The sequence below is a fragment of the Juglans microcarpa x Juglans regia genome, chromosome 8D (assembly GCF_004785595.1).
Source record: "Juglans microcarpa x Juglans regia isolate MS1-56 chromosome 8D, Jm3101_v1.0, whole genome shotgun sequence".
NCBI classification, from domain to species: domain Eukaryota; kingdom Viridiplantae; phylum Streptophyta; class Magnoliopsida; order Fagales; family Juglandaceae; genus Juglans; species Juglans microcarpa x Juglans regia.
This window is the reverse complement of record NC_054608.1, coordinates 7,407,742-7,422,742: the sequence shown is the minus strand read 5'-3', so window position 1 is coordinate 7,422,742 and position 15,001 is coordinate 7,407,742. Positions and strand designations below refer to the sequence as shown.

At 36.1% G+C, this 15,001-nt stretch overlaps 1 pseudogene; it reads right to left on the bottom strand.

The window, feature by feature from the left end:
• Positions 1 to 4,424: 4,424 nt before the first annotated feature.
• Positions 4,425 to 13,920, bottom strand: LOC121242169 (annotated as a pseudogene).
• Between the last annotated feature and the right edge of the window lie 1,081 nt (positions 13,921 to 15,001).

The following is a 15,001-nucleotide window of genomic DNA, read 5'->3' as shown; positions in this document are numbered from 1 at the left end:
TGCAGCCATTTCAACTGAAGAGGTCTACATTCAAAATAGTAATGAGAACCAAAGGTTTTCTTTAATTGCTGAAAAGTTTAATAAGCTTCTAGCACTTGCCAACTCAAATTCATCCACTCAAAATACTAATTCATCTACAGCAGCTGTGAATCTAGTCACTGCCCCTCAATTTTCTAGTAACACTTTTACTCGATGTAATTATGTTTCTACCAAGTTAAATTCTAATTTTTCTTGGATCCTAGATACTGGTGCAACAGATCATATGATCTGTTCACCTCTTCTATATTCCTCTACTCCTACACCAATTACAAGCTTTATTAATCTTCCTAATGGACAAACTGTTCCAGCATCATACATTGGAACAATGAGTATTTCCAGCACATTACATTTAAACAATGTTTTGTGTGTCCCCAGTTTCTCATTCAATCTTTTATCTGTTTCTAAACTAACCAAAGACTTTAATCTTTGTCTATCTTTTTTTGGCACTTATTGCCTTTTACAGGACCAATCAATGAAGAAGATGATTGGGATTGCATTTGAGAAACAAGGGCTTTACCATCTATCTCAAGCTTCCTTGAAAGCTCATTCCTGTTATCAACATTAGTTTAATTCTTCACCATGTTTTGCTTCAGCCACTTCTCAAAATCAGTCAAACCTTTGGCATTACAGATTAGGTCATGTCTCAAATTCTAGAATACATTTTCTTAGACAAATAGACAATTCAATAACGTTTGATTGTACAAATGTCTGTAAAATCTGTCCACTAGCAAAGTAGAAAAAGCTTTCCTTTCCTGTATCACAACATATTTCTAATAAAAAGTTTGAATTGATTCATTGTGATATATGGGGTCCTTTTGCTACTGTTTCATATTGTGGTTTTAAATTTTTCTTAACTATAGTAGATGATTTTACAATATGCACTTGGGTTTTCATGCTTAGAACAAAATCTGAAGTTTCATTTTTATTGCCAAACTTTTGTAAAATGGTTACAACACAATTTGACACTTCTGTCAAAGCCATAAGAACAGACAATGGTTCATAATTCATTCTTACAAATTTTTTTAATGAAAATGGTATTTTGCACCAAAGGAGTTGTGTAGAAACTCCACAACAAAATAGAGTTGTTGAAAGAAAACATCAACATTTATTAAACACAGCTAGAACTTTAATGTTTCAAGCAAACTTACCTCTAACTTTTTGGAGTGACTGTGTGTTGACTGCAGCACATATTATAAATTGAATTACAACCCTTCTTCTTCAAAACAAAACACTTTTTGAAATATTATTTCACAAACCACCTAATCTTTCTCATTTAAAAGTTTTTGGCTGCTTATGCTTTGCATCTACACTTACTAATCACAAACAAAAGTTTGATCCAAGGGCTACTAAATGTCTATTTTTAGGATATCCCTCTGATGTCAAAGGTTACAAACTCATGGACTTGAACACAAATAGAATTCTAATCTCCAGAAATGTTGTGTTTTATGAAACTAATTTCCCATTCAAAGCTCTCCCACTTAACTCTGAATTTTTTTTCCCTCATTCAGAGTTTCAACATGATCCTATATATCCTGTTTTGAAGTCTAAACATGAATAAAAATTACAAAACTATATAAAAATTGTGCCTTATAATTTGTATATATGATTATTGGATAGAAGAAGGGTTGGCAAAATGTGTTTGTTGGATAATTAGGTTAAGAAAAAAAATTAATTGGGAAACAATAACTGAAGTATCAAATTAAATTATTAATTAACATATGGTTAGTGTAATTACAAAATATGAAAGAAAAAATTAAAAATATTATTAAAAAAATAATATTATATTATTATTTTGATGAATCTAATGACTAATTTAATGTGGAGTTATGGATATGGAGGTTTTAGATTTATGAAAAATATGTACTTTTTTTCAAAATTTGAAGATAAATTTGATGAAACCAATACCAATGCTCTAAGAGGCACGAACAATGAAAAGGGCCTGGACTCTATAGTAACCTTTGGTAATTGGTTGGGCTGCTTAGACAAATAATGGTTTGGGCTATAGATGGTTAGAAGTTCTAAACTTAAACCCAATTTACTCAGGCCTTGAAATAAATAAAGAAACTGAAAATCCATCTTGGCCTGTGATGAGTAAAAACAATTCGTAATCATTATCAGTTTTTTGGGCGTGGGTAAATTGGGTTTATTTTGGAAGCTACTGGTCTATGTCCAAGAGAAAATAGAATTGTGCACAATTAAACTTGTTTGGAAATAGATTTCATTTCAAAATTCTCATATCATATCATCCTATCTCTTTCATAAACATAATTCAAATACAAAAATTTCAAACTAAAATAAAAATAAAAAAAATTTAACTTTATCAAATTTCGAAACAAAAATAATATTATAAAACTATATTCTAACAATATTTTAACTTTATAATATTTTTTATTCAACTTTTTCTCTCATTTCCCAAAATCCAAAAAATACTCAAATGAAACTATCTCAATACTATTTATAAACTATTTTACTACTATTCACAAAATTTTTAAATAAAAATAAAAAAAATAAAAAAAATTTAACTTTATCAAATTTCGAAACAAAAATAATATTATAAAACTATATTCTAACAATATTTTAACTTTATAATATTTTTTATTCAACTTTTTCTCTCATTTCTCAAAATCCAAAAAATACTCAAATGAAACTATCTCAATACTATTTATAAACTATTTTACTACTATTCACAAAATTATCATCTCATTTCATTCTCCGAACGAGCCCTGTCTCTTCTTTGCACTATCAAATTGTGGCCTATTATACTTATGTTACCAAATCTCTAAGAAACATTGTCACACCTAGAACTTATAGGATTAGGATGTGAAATTTTTTACTTAGTAAAGGTAGCTTGATAGTAGTAAATTAAACTAAGACTTCTAACAAGGAAGACAGGATATCTGTATGAATTATTATTGTCATAATCCAAACACTGAAAAAAAAACCAAACTTCGTTGTCTTTATTGTTGACCAAAATTACCAAAATCTGGTCTAATTGTTATCATCAATAATTAATACAAAGTCTTAATTGTACTATTTAAATTTTGAAGCAAAGATTAATACCAAGTCATTCTCTCAAAACTCAATTCTAGTAGGACCCTCTTTTGTTAAAACATATGGTAGAATTGATATCTATTGCAAAAGTAAACTTACAAACGGATCGACATTAACTACAAGTGGGTCTTTAAAAAAAAATAAAAGTACCCCCCCCCCCCCCCCCCCCAACGTCATGACATTTGACATGATCTTTGCAAGTGGGCTCTACAATATGCATGCAAAAATGCAGAAATTAATTAATTTAATCTAATACAGTAAACCAGAAAGGACCCAAATCAAATTTTATCATTTTAGAGATGATCATATATTTTATTTTTCCAACTTGGTGCTGTCTTTAAAACTCCTTTATGAGGGAAGGCACTTTGGTTTTATTTCTTCATTGTATGGGTTGTGCTGTTTTTTTATTTTATTTTTAAATTTCCATATAGTATCATGCATCTTCCATACAAGGAAGAAGCATTTAAAAAAATAAAACATTATAGGGCGTCTAGTAGTTAATAAATTTGAAATTTCTTAAGGAGACTATAAGGACTTTGCTTTAATTTTTAATTTTTTTTTTCAATCCTTGTCGTGAAGTGTGTGATGATCGAGACTATAAGGAATGTTTTGGGTACATCAAGGAAGAATAATTTATCCATTTGTAACATGTCAAGCAATCTACATCGACTAGCATTACAAATATTGTTTTGCCGTATTATAGAGAGTAATAGTCCAAAATTTCTGTGAAGCCTAACCCAGAAATACACACATTATTAAAAATAATGATATTTAAAAAAAACAGAATGATGAGACATAGTCAAAGTTACAGAAAAAAAAATTATATAAATAGATTTTATATTTTAGAATTAATTAAATACCATCTAGATTTAAAATTTATAAAAATGTCATCTAAATACAAGAAAATTATAAAAATAGTTCGAAATGGAATAGGACCCGAAATGCCAATTCCGAAAGAAACTTGACTAGAATGGTAGTAACGAACCAGAACAGGCTGAAATTTTGAGTGAAACGAAACGAGAAGGTATAGTGTATCAAATACTACACCGAAAAGGAAAATTCCGGTCAGAATGGCCGGAACGGAACAAAATTTAAAACTTTTATCAATAACCTTCAGCTTGACCCTTTGTTGGATGATAGAATCACAACCAGGCTTCCAAGTACACTGCATATAGCTCCAACACTATAAGAAAAATACTTATTTGTAATTAAGGATTTGCGATGTAACAAACATAGATGTCTTACAAGAATGAGTACCATTTCCAATCATAGATTAACATTATGATCACTGTGACTATCATTTTCTTGGAGTAAAAGCATCTTAGCTACTTGGCTCATTTGGCTCTTGCGTCTTTCTCTTCTTCTAAGCACTCCCGAGCAACTGTTACTAGAGTGTCCATCTTACACATTTCATAATTGCCTTCTAGTATTGGGTCAACAATCTCTTCTCGCTAGGAAGCCATTGCAGCCGCTCCATTCTGTTTTTCCCTCACCCAAGTAACCATTCTTTTGGATTCTGTCTCCCCTCTATTGTCTATAGAATGGACACCCGTTATTGGTCCCTTTCCCGTCACCATCTCCAATTCAACAATTCCGTAGCTATAAACATCCACTTTAGAGGTGATAGGAAGATTGAAAATCTACTATGGAGCCATGTACCCTCGGGTTCCTTTTATTCTAGAGAAGCTTGAATTCTCGAGGTTTCATTTTTGTAGCTTTGACAACCCAAAATCTGTCACCTTTGGTTGATAGGTAGAGTTTAGGAGTATGTTATGGGACTTTTCATCACAGTGTAAAACCCACTCTAAGCAATCTTCATGCAGATAAGCTAGGCCTTTCTCTGTGCCCACAACAATGTCAAACATTTTCTTCTAGCAAGTGCAAGAGGTGAGAGGTTTTTGGCTAAAGAACCAGTTCCATGTACTCGTACACCAAACGCCTATGATATCCCTATGCGCAATACCCCCACATCTCAATTAAATTCATATGGTTAATCATTCCCATGATGCTTGCTTAGGTTCATTGAGATGCTTGATTGCTATAGCTCGATTGTGAGGCAATATAGTATGTCACTCCAATACAGTATGTTATGTTTTAGATTTTATGTTTCAATGAGGAATGCAAAACAAGTTTTTCTATGTTTTATGGTTATTATAAGTTCGGGATATTAGTTATTCTGGTACAAAGTTTTGATAAAATTACTTATTCCACTGCGATAGTTTCATACTTCTATAAGCATGCTAGGTCCACTGCATTCTTATTTGTCATGTACAGAGTATGTGTATGTAACTTAATATTGCATATCCTGATGCTTCGATCTCCATTAAATCCTAAGTGGGGAGTGGGGGTGTCACATGTAATGATTAAGAGGGTTATATGGATCAATGTTTTTGGTACATCAGTCCTGCCAAGTTTAGAGGTATCTCAATTGGGTCTAAGTTCATGTTGTCCTTGTTGACATTTGGTCTTAGTTTAGAGGTACCTCATGTACCCAATTGAGAGGTACATGAGCTTAGACATGAGGTACCTCTTAATTGGGTCTAAGCTCATGTCAATTTCATGTACCTCTAAACAAGCAAGAGATACCTATGAATCGGGTCTAAGTATAGAGGTATCTCAATTGGGTCTAAGCTCATTTCAATTTCATGCATATAATATCCGAATTGGGTCTAAGCCCATGTCAATTTCAGGTCCAGCCCAAGTTTTATATGCAAGCAATAATGTTGAAATTGAAGGGCCATTAATTTAATCTAATACAATAAACTAGAAATGACTCTAATCAAATGTCATCATGTTAGAGATGACTATATATCTTATTGCTCAAACTTGGTGCCGTCTTTGAAACTCCTTTGTTGCGATAGTGAAAACCACAACGCAAAGACTGCGATCGATGTCCAATCAAGTAAACTAATAATTGTGGACATTATGTGGGAAGACAGTACTTTGGTTTTTTTAATGTTTCTTCATCGTATGGGTTATGCTGTTTTCATTTTATTTCATTTTATTTTTTTAATTTCGATATAGTATCATTCATCTTCCATACGAGGAAGAAACATTTAAAAAAAAACATTATAGGCCAGCGTGAAGTAGTTAATAAATTTGAGCTTTTCTTAAGGAGATTATAAGGACTTTTGATTAATTTTTTTTAATCAATCCTTGCTTGGTCTTTTTTTTTTTTTTTTTGTCATAATCTGATAATAATTATGCTATCATAAATATTTTCATTGAGAAGCATTATATCTTAATTATCTCCAAACAGCAATCAACACCATGTCCAATGATGACTTGCTATATTTAAAAATGACATGAATAATATTCGGAAAATTACATTTAGTCCCTTAAAAGTATAAACAGTTAGGATATTTGGTTCTTCAATTCGAAAAATGTGCACGCTTCATGATCAATGCTAGATATTAAGTTTGGTATAAACTTATCTCTGTTTCTAAGGTTTGAAATTATTCAGTTACTTGTACTCGAGTTATTGTTTTTGAAGGCCTGAAACAAGGGCAATTTGATGTTAATTTTTCATGTAATTTGGACGTTTCTTTTTTGATAATAAACTGATCTCATTAATCAAACCAACCATATACAAGATGAACCAGTATAACAAAGGAAAATAACAGGATCAATGTCTCATTTCCTCAGTAACCACCTTAAGGATGCAAGGGGGGCATATTTCGATGTCATAGAGATCTTCAGTGCATTCAAGGGCCGCTTGGGCAAGCTTATGAGCTGCCATGTTAGCCTCCCGGTATACATGAGAGATAGACCAATCAGCAGCTTGGATTAGAACAGCTTTGGCATCTGATATGAGGCAACCACCTAAGCTCCAGTTAGGACAACCTTGGATCACTTGGTCCACAACCTGTTTTGAATCTCCCTCCAAATAGAATTGCCTTATTCCAATTTCCATACAAAAAACACATGCCAACACCAGCCCATATGCTTCAGCTTCAAAGGCACTGCCTCTCAAAGGTCTGTTAGCACGAAGTGCACCTATCACCAGCCCTTGATGATCTCTGATTAGAACACCAATGCCAATTCTTCCTAGCCTCGATTGCACAGCTGCATCCCAATTCACTTTAAAACCACCTACTGCAGGCTTTGTCCATCTGTGAGCTCTTGCCATGTTCTCATCGTTAGCATCAACCTCCTTCTGGAAAGCCTCTTCATGCAGAGACAATTCTGCCCTGGCCTGGACAATGACTTCTTGAGGGTGTTTAAAAGCTTTCCCATGTAAGACATCATTTCTTCTCGCCCATATCACTCTCATTGTAGCAGCCACCTCATTTAAGTCCCCTGGATCAAGCTTGCCAATCAATTCTGCCCAAATGTTAAAAACCAAGTCACTGTGAAAAGAGAATTTTTGCACTTTCTTTGGGCCTTGACACCAAACGTCTTGGCATCCCCATAAAGCGTGGCCAGAAGTTTCAGGTTCCCTTTTGCATATCAAACAAATGTTATCCTTTACCACATTTCTTCTTTTCAGGTTTGCCATAGTGGGCAAGGCTTCACTGCATGCCCTCCAGATAAACATTTTGGTGGCAGGAGGAACCTTGAGTTTCCAAATGGACCTCCACACTTGGCAGTTCTCAGCTCTGCCAGAAGTTTCTCCTCCTTGCTCTCTCTCCAATTCTTTGCCAAGATAGTATCCACTTTTAACTGTGTAGCTGCCATTAGGAGAAAACTGCCAGGTGAGTTTGTCTTCTCTATCTCCTAAGCTGATGGGAATAGCCTTTATGCCCTCTATTTCCTGGTTAGTGAAAAGTTCAGATAGGATAGGTTCCTGCCATCTCTTCTGTTGAGGATCAATGATATCACTGACTTTTTCGCACCAACAATCAGCTTCTCGAGGGGTCAAGATCTTTTGTGTAGGTAGAGATGGTACCCATCTATCTTGCCAGATGTTAATCTTCTGTCCATTTCCAACCCTCCAGATGAGGCCTTTTTTTAACAAGCTTAATCCAGCATGTATTCCTCTCCATGCAAACGAAGGCCCACCTCCCAGCTTAGCATCAAGCAAATTTCCATTGTTGAAATACTTCTGCTTTAAAATTTGTGCCACTAGAGATGTAGGATTTTGGAGGATTCTCCATCCCTGTTTGGAAAGAAGAGCAAGATTGAAGCATCTCAGGTCTCGGAACCCAAGCCCTCCCATATCCTTCCTGCCACTAAGCTTCTCCCAGTTGACCCACTGAATTTTTGAAAAATCTTCATTGAAACCCCACCAAAACTTCCTTAGTATCTGGTTTAATTTCCTTGTAATAGAGGCTGGTAGAAGGAACATCCCCATTGCATAGGTAGGGATAGCTTGGAGCACAGCTTTGAGCAGTATCTCCTTTCCTGCTGCAGAGATGAATTTGGTCCTCTAATTAGTGACCCGAGACCAGGTTCTATCAACTAAATAGTGGAAGGATGCTATCTTCTTTGAGCAGTAATTTGGACGTTTCTGTCCCATCATAATTAAAGGAGTTCTAATTTTGCTTTAATTAATGTTAAGTTAGAAGAATAAACATACAGATTATATAGCACACATATGATTTGGTTTTTGTATTGATCAATCCCTCTATTTCTTATATTAAGGTTTTTAGTTTCTATGCTTTCAATTTTGATCATATAAATCGTTTTGTTAGTACGTTATTAGTACTAGTCCGTTTAAATGCTACATATACAAACCGAGGCGTGCTTTGTTCGCATGCACCTAGGGAATGTTTGGGTGTGTCATGACCTAGGTCAAGCCTAGGTTGTCGTCGACCCAGATGTCGATTTGGTTGTGCCAATCAGGCAATGCTTGGACGTTTATTATTATAGGCCAAGTTTTTAATCGATTAAGGGTAAGGGAAAACAAAATGTTTATGGCCGGATGCATGGTCAAAGACAGATTGTTCGCAACACGATGACAACCTTCTTATACTTTCTCGGCCTCCTCTTAATTTTTATTTTAGATTAGGGCTGTTCTTTGTCCTAGTGCTTTTGTGCAGTGTGTGATAATCAAGACAATATAAGTAATGTTTTGGGTACATCAGGCCCTCAGGGAATTAAGAATATTTTATTGATTTGTAACATTTCATTCAGTCCTACTACATCAATAGCATTACAAATATTGTTTTGCCGCGTTATAGAAAGTAATATGATGCAAAATTTCTGAGAAGGTCTAACGTTGACCTAGCTATAGAAATTCAATACATATGATCCAACATACGTTATGCCGGTTTTTATGGGGAGTTATATGTTTTATATTAGAGAAAAAATGTGTTCCTCGGATTTGTTGCGGTATCTCTTGCTTGTGATCCTTAATTGGAAGTTAACGTACAATTGGTTAAGCAAGCAATGACCAAAGTCTCAATGGTCCTAGCTGCCATACTAAACTTATAGATAGTGGCCCAATCAATTAGCAGTATGGAAAACTCACATAAACTAAAAAATGAAAAGAAACATACAAAACCCTAATTCACTTCATAATGCAAAGTTAGACCCTTGCGAATTAAAGAAATGAAAATTTCATGTAACATACAAATCATTCAAGACTAAAACAAAGAGAGAGTAAAATAAATTAACACACATCATGCATAACTAATAGGATCAATAGACTCTAGTTTGACCCTTTGTTGGATGATACACTCAAAGCTAGGCTTTCAAGAATATGTACAATTCCACTGCAACAAGAAAAATACTTATTTGCGACATAAACAACTATTTGTTACAAGAATGGTATCATTCGCAATTACAGATTAACAACAAGATCATTGTGACTATCATTTTCTTGGCTTAAAAGCATCTCAGCTACTCAGCTCATGCTGGGTCTTGTGTCTTTCTCTTCCTTTAAACATTATAGAGCAACTGTTACCAGAGTTTCCAACTTACCCTTTTCGTAATTGCCTTCCAGTATTGGGTCAACAATTTCCTCAAGCTAGGAAGCCATTGCAGCCGCTTCATTCCTTTTCCCTCACCCAAGCAACCGACCTTTTGGGTTTTGTCTCCCCTCCACTATCTATAGCATGGAAACCCTTTGTTGGTTGCTTTCCCATCGCCATCTCGAATTAGGGGTGTACAGGAACTGCCGGAACAGGCCGGGAACTGATTAGATTGGCCGTTGAAGCATGTAATTGGCCAGAGCCAGCAATGAACCGGTCGACAGGAGAGTGGATTTGAGGGAAAACCAATATCGGAGGTTGGGTGCCAGTTTGAACCCCTGGGAAACCCCTGAACTAGTGATCCTTTCTATTTATTTATTTATTGAATATATGTATATAAAATAGCGCCGTTTCACTTAAATTAGTGAAATGACGTCGTTTTGCCAAATGGAAGTTAAAATATATATATATATAGAACGGCACTGACACCATTTTGAATTTGGTTTAATAAATCCCCCCTCTTCTTCTTCTTCCTTCTTGCGTCTTCTTCTTCCTTGCATATAGACTATTTCCTCTACAACCCTAAACCCTAAGCCTTCTACTCTCACTCGACAATAGACACGACATTCTTCCTCCATCACAGAGATGCCGACAGCAGACTGAAGAAAAGAACCGTGCCGAGTAGATACTAATAATATCGATTTTCTCTCCCCAATCGACTGGTTCCGACCGGTGCTGAGCTCTCATGGTAGACGTTGGTGGGGTCTCGATTTTGCCCAAAAACTGCGCCGAGGGCATTGGTTTTCATCCTTATCTCGAATACAACAATTTTGTAGCTATAAACATCCACTTTGGAGGTGATAGGAAGATTGATAACCCACTCTAGAGCGATGTACCCTTGGGTTCCTCTTATTCTTGAGAAGCTTGCATTCTTAAGGTATCTATTTTGTATGTTAGACAACCCAAAATCTGCTACCTTTGGTTGGTAGTTAGAGTCTAGGTGTAAGACCCAGCTGCTGCCAGGCCCTGGCCAAACCCAACTCCATTCTAAGGAGCAATACGGCGTCGTGGATAGGTAAGGTCTTCCTCCACCTACGGTCTCTCTGTTTTCCCCTTATTAGTTTCTGAAATTTCGAAAACTTCTCCTGCCCGTTAACTCCTTTTCCCACATCTTATCTTCCACAAAATCCCACTTCTCCCCACCCATTTTCAGTTACTCAAGTTTCGTATTTTTCCTTTAGACTCACGTTCTCTCTCAATCTCCTGTATTTTTCAGAGTGTGTTGGTGCTGCGTTTTTGGGTGAAAGTTCAGATTGGGTCCGAAGCTCCTCACATCGGTAAGGTTCCGTCTCCTCTCTCTCTCTCTCTCTCTCTCTCTCTCGTTCTCTCTTTCTTCCCAATTCCCATGATCTCATCGGTTTCTTCCATCACTTTGTATTTTGGTTTCTTCCTTACTTTCAACCTCACTCAGAACAGAAGCTTCTCACGTCCTCTCTCTCTCTCTCTCGCTCTGCTGCGATTTTTTGTGGAAATTTCAAATTGGATTGCTGAGATTTTACACGACGGTAAGCCAAACCCTCTCTCTCTTTAAATTTGATTTTTGTTATCTCTTGTTGTTCGAAGTTTTCGTCCCAAATTTTAGTGAGTTTATGTTATTATGGATTGCTTAATGGATAATTACAGAGTAGATTCAATCCTAGACAGCGCCCTTTTTTTTTACTCAAATCAATAGTTTGTTACTTTGGAGATCGTGAAAGGTAATCATGAACACTACTCTTGAAGCTATACTTTTTCAGAAACTCCTTTTATTCTTGTGGAATTGTATTGTTGAAAGTTTTGTTATGGAAGTTTGGGTGGTGGCGTTAAGTGTGGGAGGTATGGGTGCTGGAATTGTTCAAGGAGGAAGTTGTTTGCCTGTTGTGAATTATTTATTAGCTATTTTGAAATATGTGTAAATTGTAGAGTTGTAATGGCGATATAATAAAATTATGTGGTTGTCTGGGGAAAAACATGGACTGTTTTGAGTGTTATTTTTAAGTTGGTGTTTACTTTTAGGATGGTTTATTTGAATGATTTGTGTGAAAAGGTTGGTTGGGTAGGCGTGCCGTGTGTTGTGGCATTATTTGGGGTTGAATTAAGTGGTTGTGCAGCTATGATTGATTTTTGGACCATTATAAACTTAGCTATTGATTGACTTACCCAGTTTTATCTCTTAAGAGTTGTAAGCTTTGGTTAGTTAAGTTTGTATACTAGTTTGGTATAGTTATTAACGTGTGTATAATTTTTATAATATAGGTTATCGTGACACGACTAGAGTACAATTTCAGAATTTAGAGAATTCACTGTTGAGTCAGGTAAACGGGATTCATATGCTAAGCTTTATACGAGTTATTGAGACTAAGGTTGACTTTCTAAAAACTTTGCATATTTTGTGATGAAATGAGAACTTGGGAAAAACCAACCTCGGTCACTTATGTGCATTACTCATGAAATTTGTACGAAAAAGGGAAAACATTTTCTGATATGCATTGTGTAGACATGAGCTAAATTTTTGTCATGTTGCCTCTGAAATATGAAAAATAGCGATATTGAGAATTTGAAAAATTATGCATTGATTTACAAAGATGCTCCGAAATTTATTTTTCAGTAAGTGAGAATGATCTGGTTATGTTTTGGTACTTTGTTTTGTTTTGATATGGCAGCTGAAAACTTTTGGCATGGTGTACTGAATTTTATATCTGACTCTGACTCTGTCTTTGCTCTGCTCTGTTATACTCTGCTCTGCTTTGTTTGGGTTGGTACCAACTTCTGTCTCTGAGTGCACCCACTTTGGAAACAAAGTGGCTTTTATGTGGTCTTTCTTGTGTGCACACTTGGGGCTCCGAGAGTAATAAGGGAAAGATTTCACCTCTTGCTTTGCCTGGTTTGGCGACTGGGAATAGCACAACCATACCACGGGGGTGAAACATGGTCTCTGCTCTGTGAGATGCTCTGTTTTGATGTGATGATGATGCTCAGGTTATATTATGCGAAAGTACTCTGGGTTTTACTTGTCTCAAAACCATCGCTCTGTTACTTTTGAAAACATGTTTTATTCTGCATGATAATTCTAGAAAATATTTTGTTCTACATACTGTACTTTGTAAATGCTCATGTTTGCACGCTAGTATATGTCCTCTACTTACTGAGTTGTTAATAACTCACCCCCTTATCTTCATAATATTTTCAGATGATGTGGAGAGTTCAACTGAGGACCAAGATTAAGAAATGTGAGCATGGTTAAGCTGAGGAGTGGGTGTCGAGTACCCTAGGGTACTATTGTTAAAAGAAGGATTTCTGATATCTTTTAGATTTACTTATGTATTTGGTTTAGTAGGACTTAAGGTTTTTATCAGTTTATTTATATGTTATGACTATTGGGAGATTGTGGACCGTTGGTTTATTATTATTATTGCAGGGATGACTTTGTAGAGTTTATAATATGTTTATTCAGAAAATATGAGATTGTTTACTATTTATGAAATCTTTGGAGATTTTGGATGTCTTGGGAGACATGTTTATAAGTGACAGGTAGTAATTTTCAGACCCATCCGGGTATGGGGCATTGCACTAGGAGTATGTTTTGAGGCTTTACAGCATAGTGTAAAACCTACTCCAAGCACTCTTCATGCAGATAAGCTAGGCCATGCACTGTGCCCACGGCAATGTCAAACCTTTTCTTCCAATCAAGTGCATGGGATGAGAGGTTTTTGGCCAAAGAACCATGTTCCATGTACTTGTACACCAAAAGTTTGTGTTGTCCCTCTGTGCAGTACCCCCACATCTTAATTAAGTTCATGTGGTTAATCCTCCCGATGATGCTTACTTCTCCTTGAAATTCACCTTCTTCTTGGTTAGGGTTGTTGAGACGCTTGATTGCTATGACTCGATTGTCAGGTGTTAACGATATACACGGTGCCCATATAGCCCATGCAGATCAAGCTTATGATACCCCATATGATATGGATAAGGGTAGGTGGTATATGGGATCCCACATTGCTTGGGTAGGAGAAGTTCTTGCCCTTTATAAGGTTCTAATTGTATCATTAACTAGTTCATTTGGAGTATAGACCATGTGGTTTGGGCCTTCCATTGGGGCGTTACAAATGGTATCAGAGTCTATCTCAATCAGAAATGTGGGATTTGAGCCATGCCACCTACAATGGATAGACTCGACGAGAACGTCGGGAATTTAAGAGGGGGGTAGATTGTGATACCCCATATGATATGGATAATGGTAGGTGGTATATGAGATCCCACATTGCTTAAGAAGGATAAGTTCTTGCTTTTTATAAGGTTCTAATGTGACTCCATTGTATCATTTATTAGTCCTTTTGGAGTATAGACCATGTGGTTTGGGCCTTCCATTGAGGCATTATAAAGCTAATACAACGTCCCTATTAGGTACCACATTAGACTTCCATGCGCACTCAAGCAAATCTTCCAGAACGCTACCATCACCTGCCAAAGTTTCCTCAACAAATCATCCGTTGTAGTGGTGTCCCTCATGTAACTTGCATGCCTCTATGCATGGCACCTGCTGTGAAACTTTTGTTAGCATAGAATATTCTCTCTTGTGGTATGTATAAAAGGCACACCAACGTACTGTAATTTTTCAACACAATATGAATACAAACAAATATTTCAGCATGGTTTTAGAGCTATAGCAATAGCTAGGACTCGTTGTCCACCATGTCTGAGCACTCTTCTTCTTCCCCCTCCCCTCCCTCTTCCTTATCTAATTTTTCTCACCTCATTTCTGTAAAACTCTCACTTGAAATTACCTTCTATGGAAGGTCCAGGTCACTATTTTGAATTTCGTACCGTACCGGCCGGTTCGGTTGAAATTTTTTGTATCGGCCGCTGGGCCGGTACAGGTACCCTACACATTTCGTACCGGCCCAAATACTAGCCGGTACCAATCGTACCGGCCTCAATTTCGTCCTGTACCGGCTTATATTTCGGCCTTCAATTTTTTTTTTTAATTTTTTCAAACTACAAGTTTATTTTTTGACCCT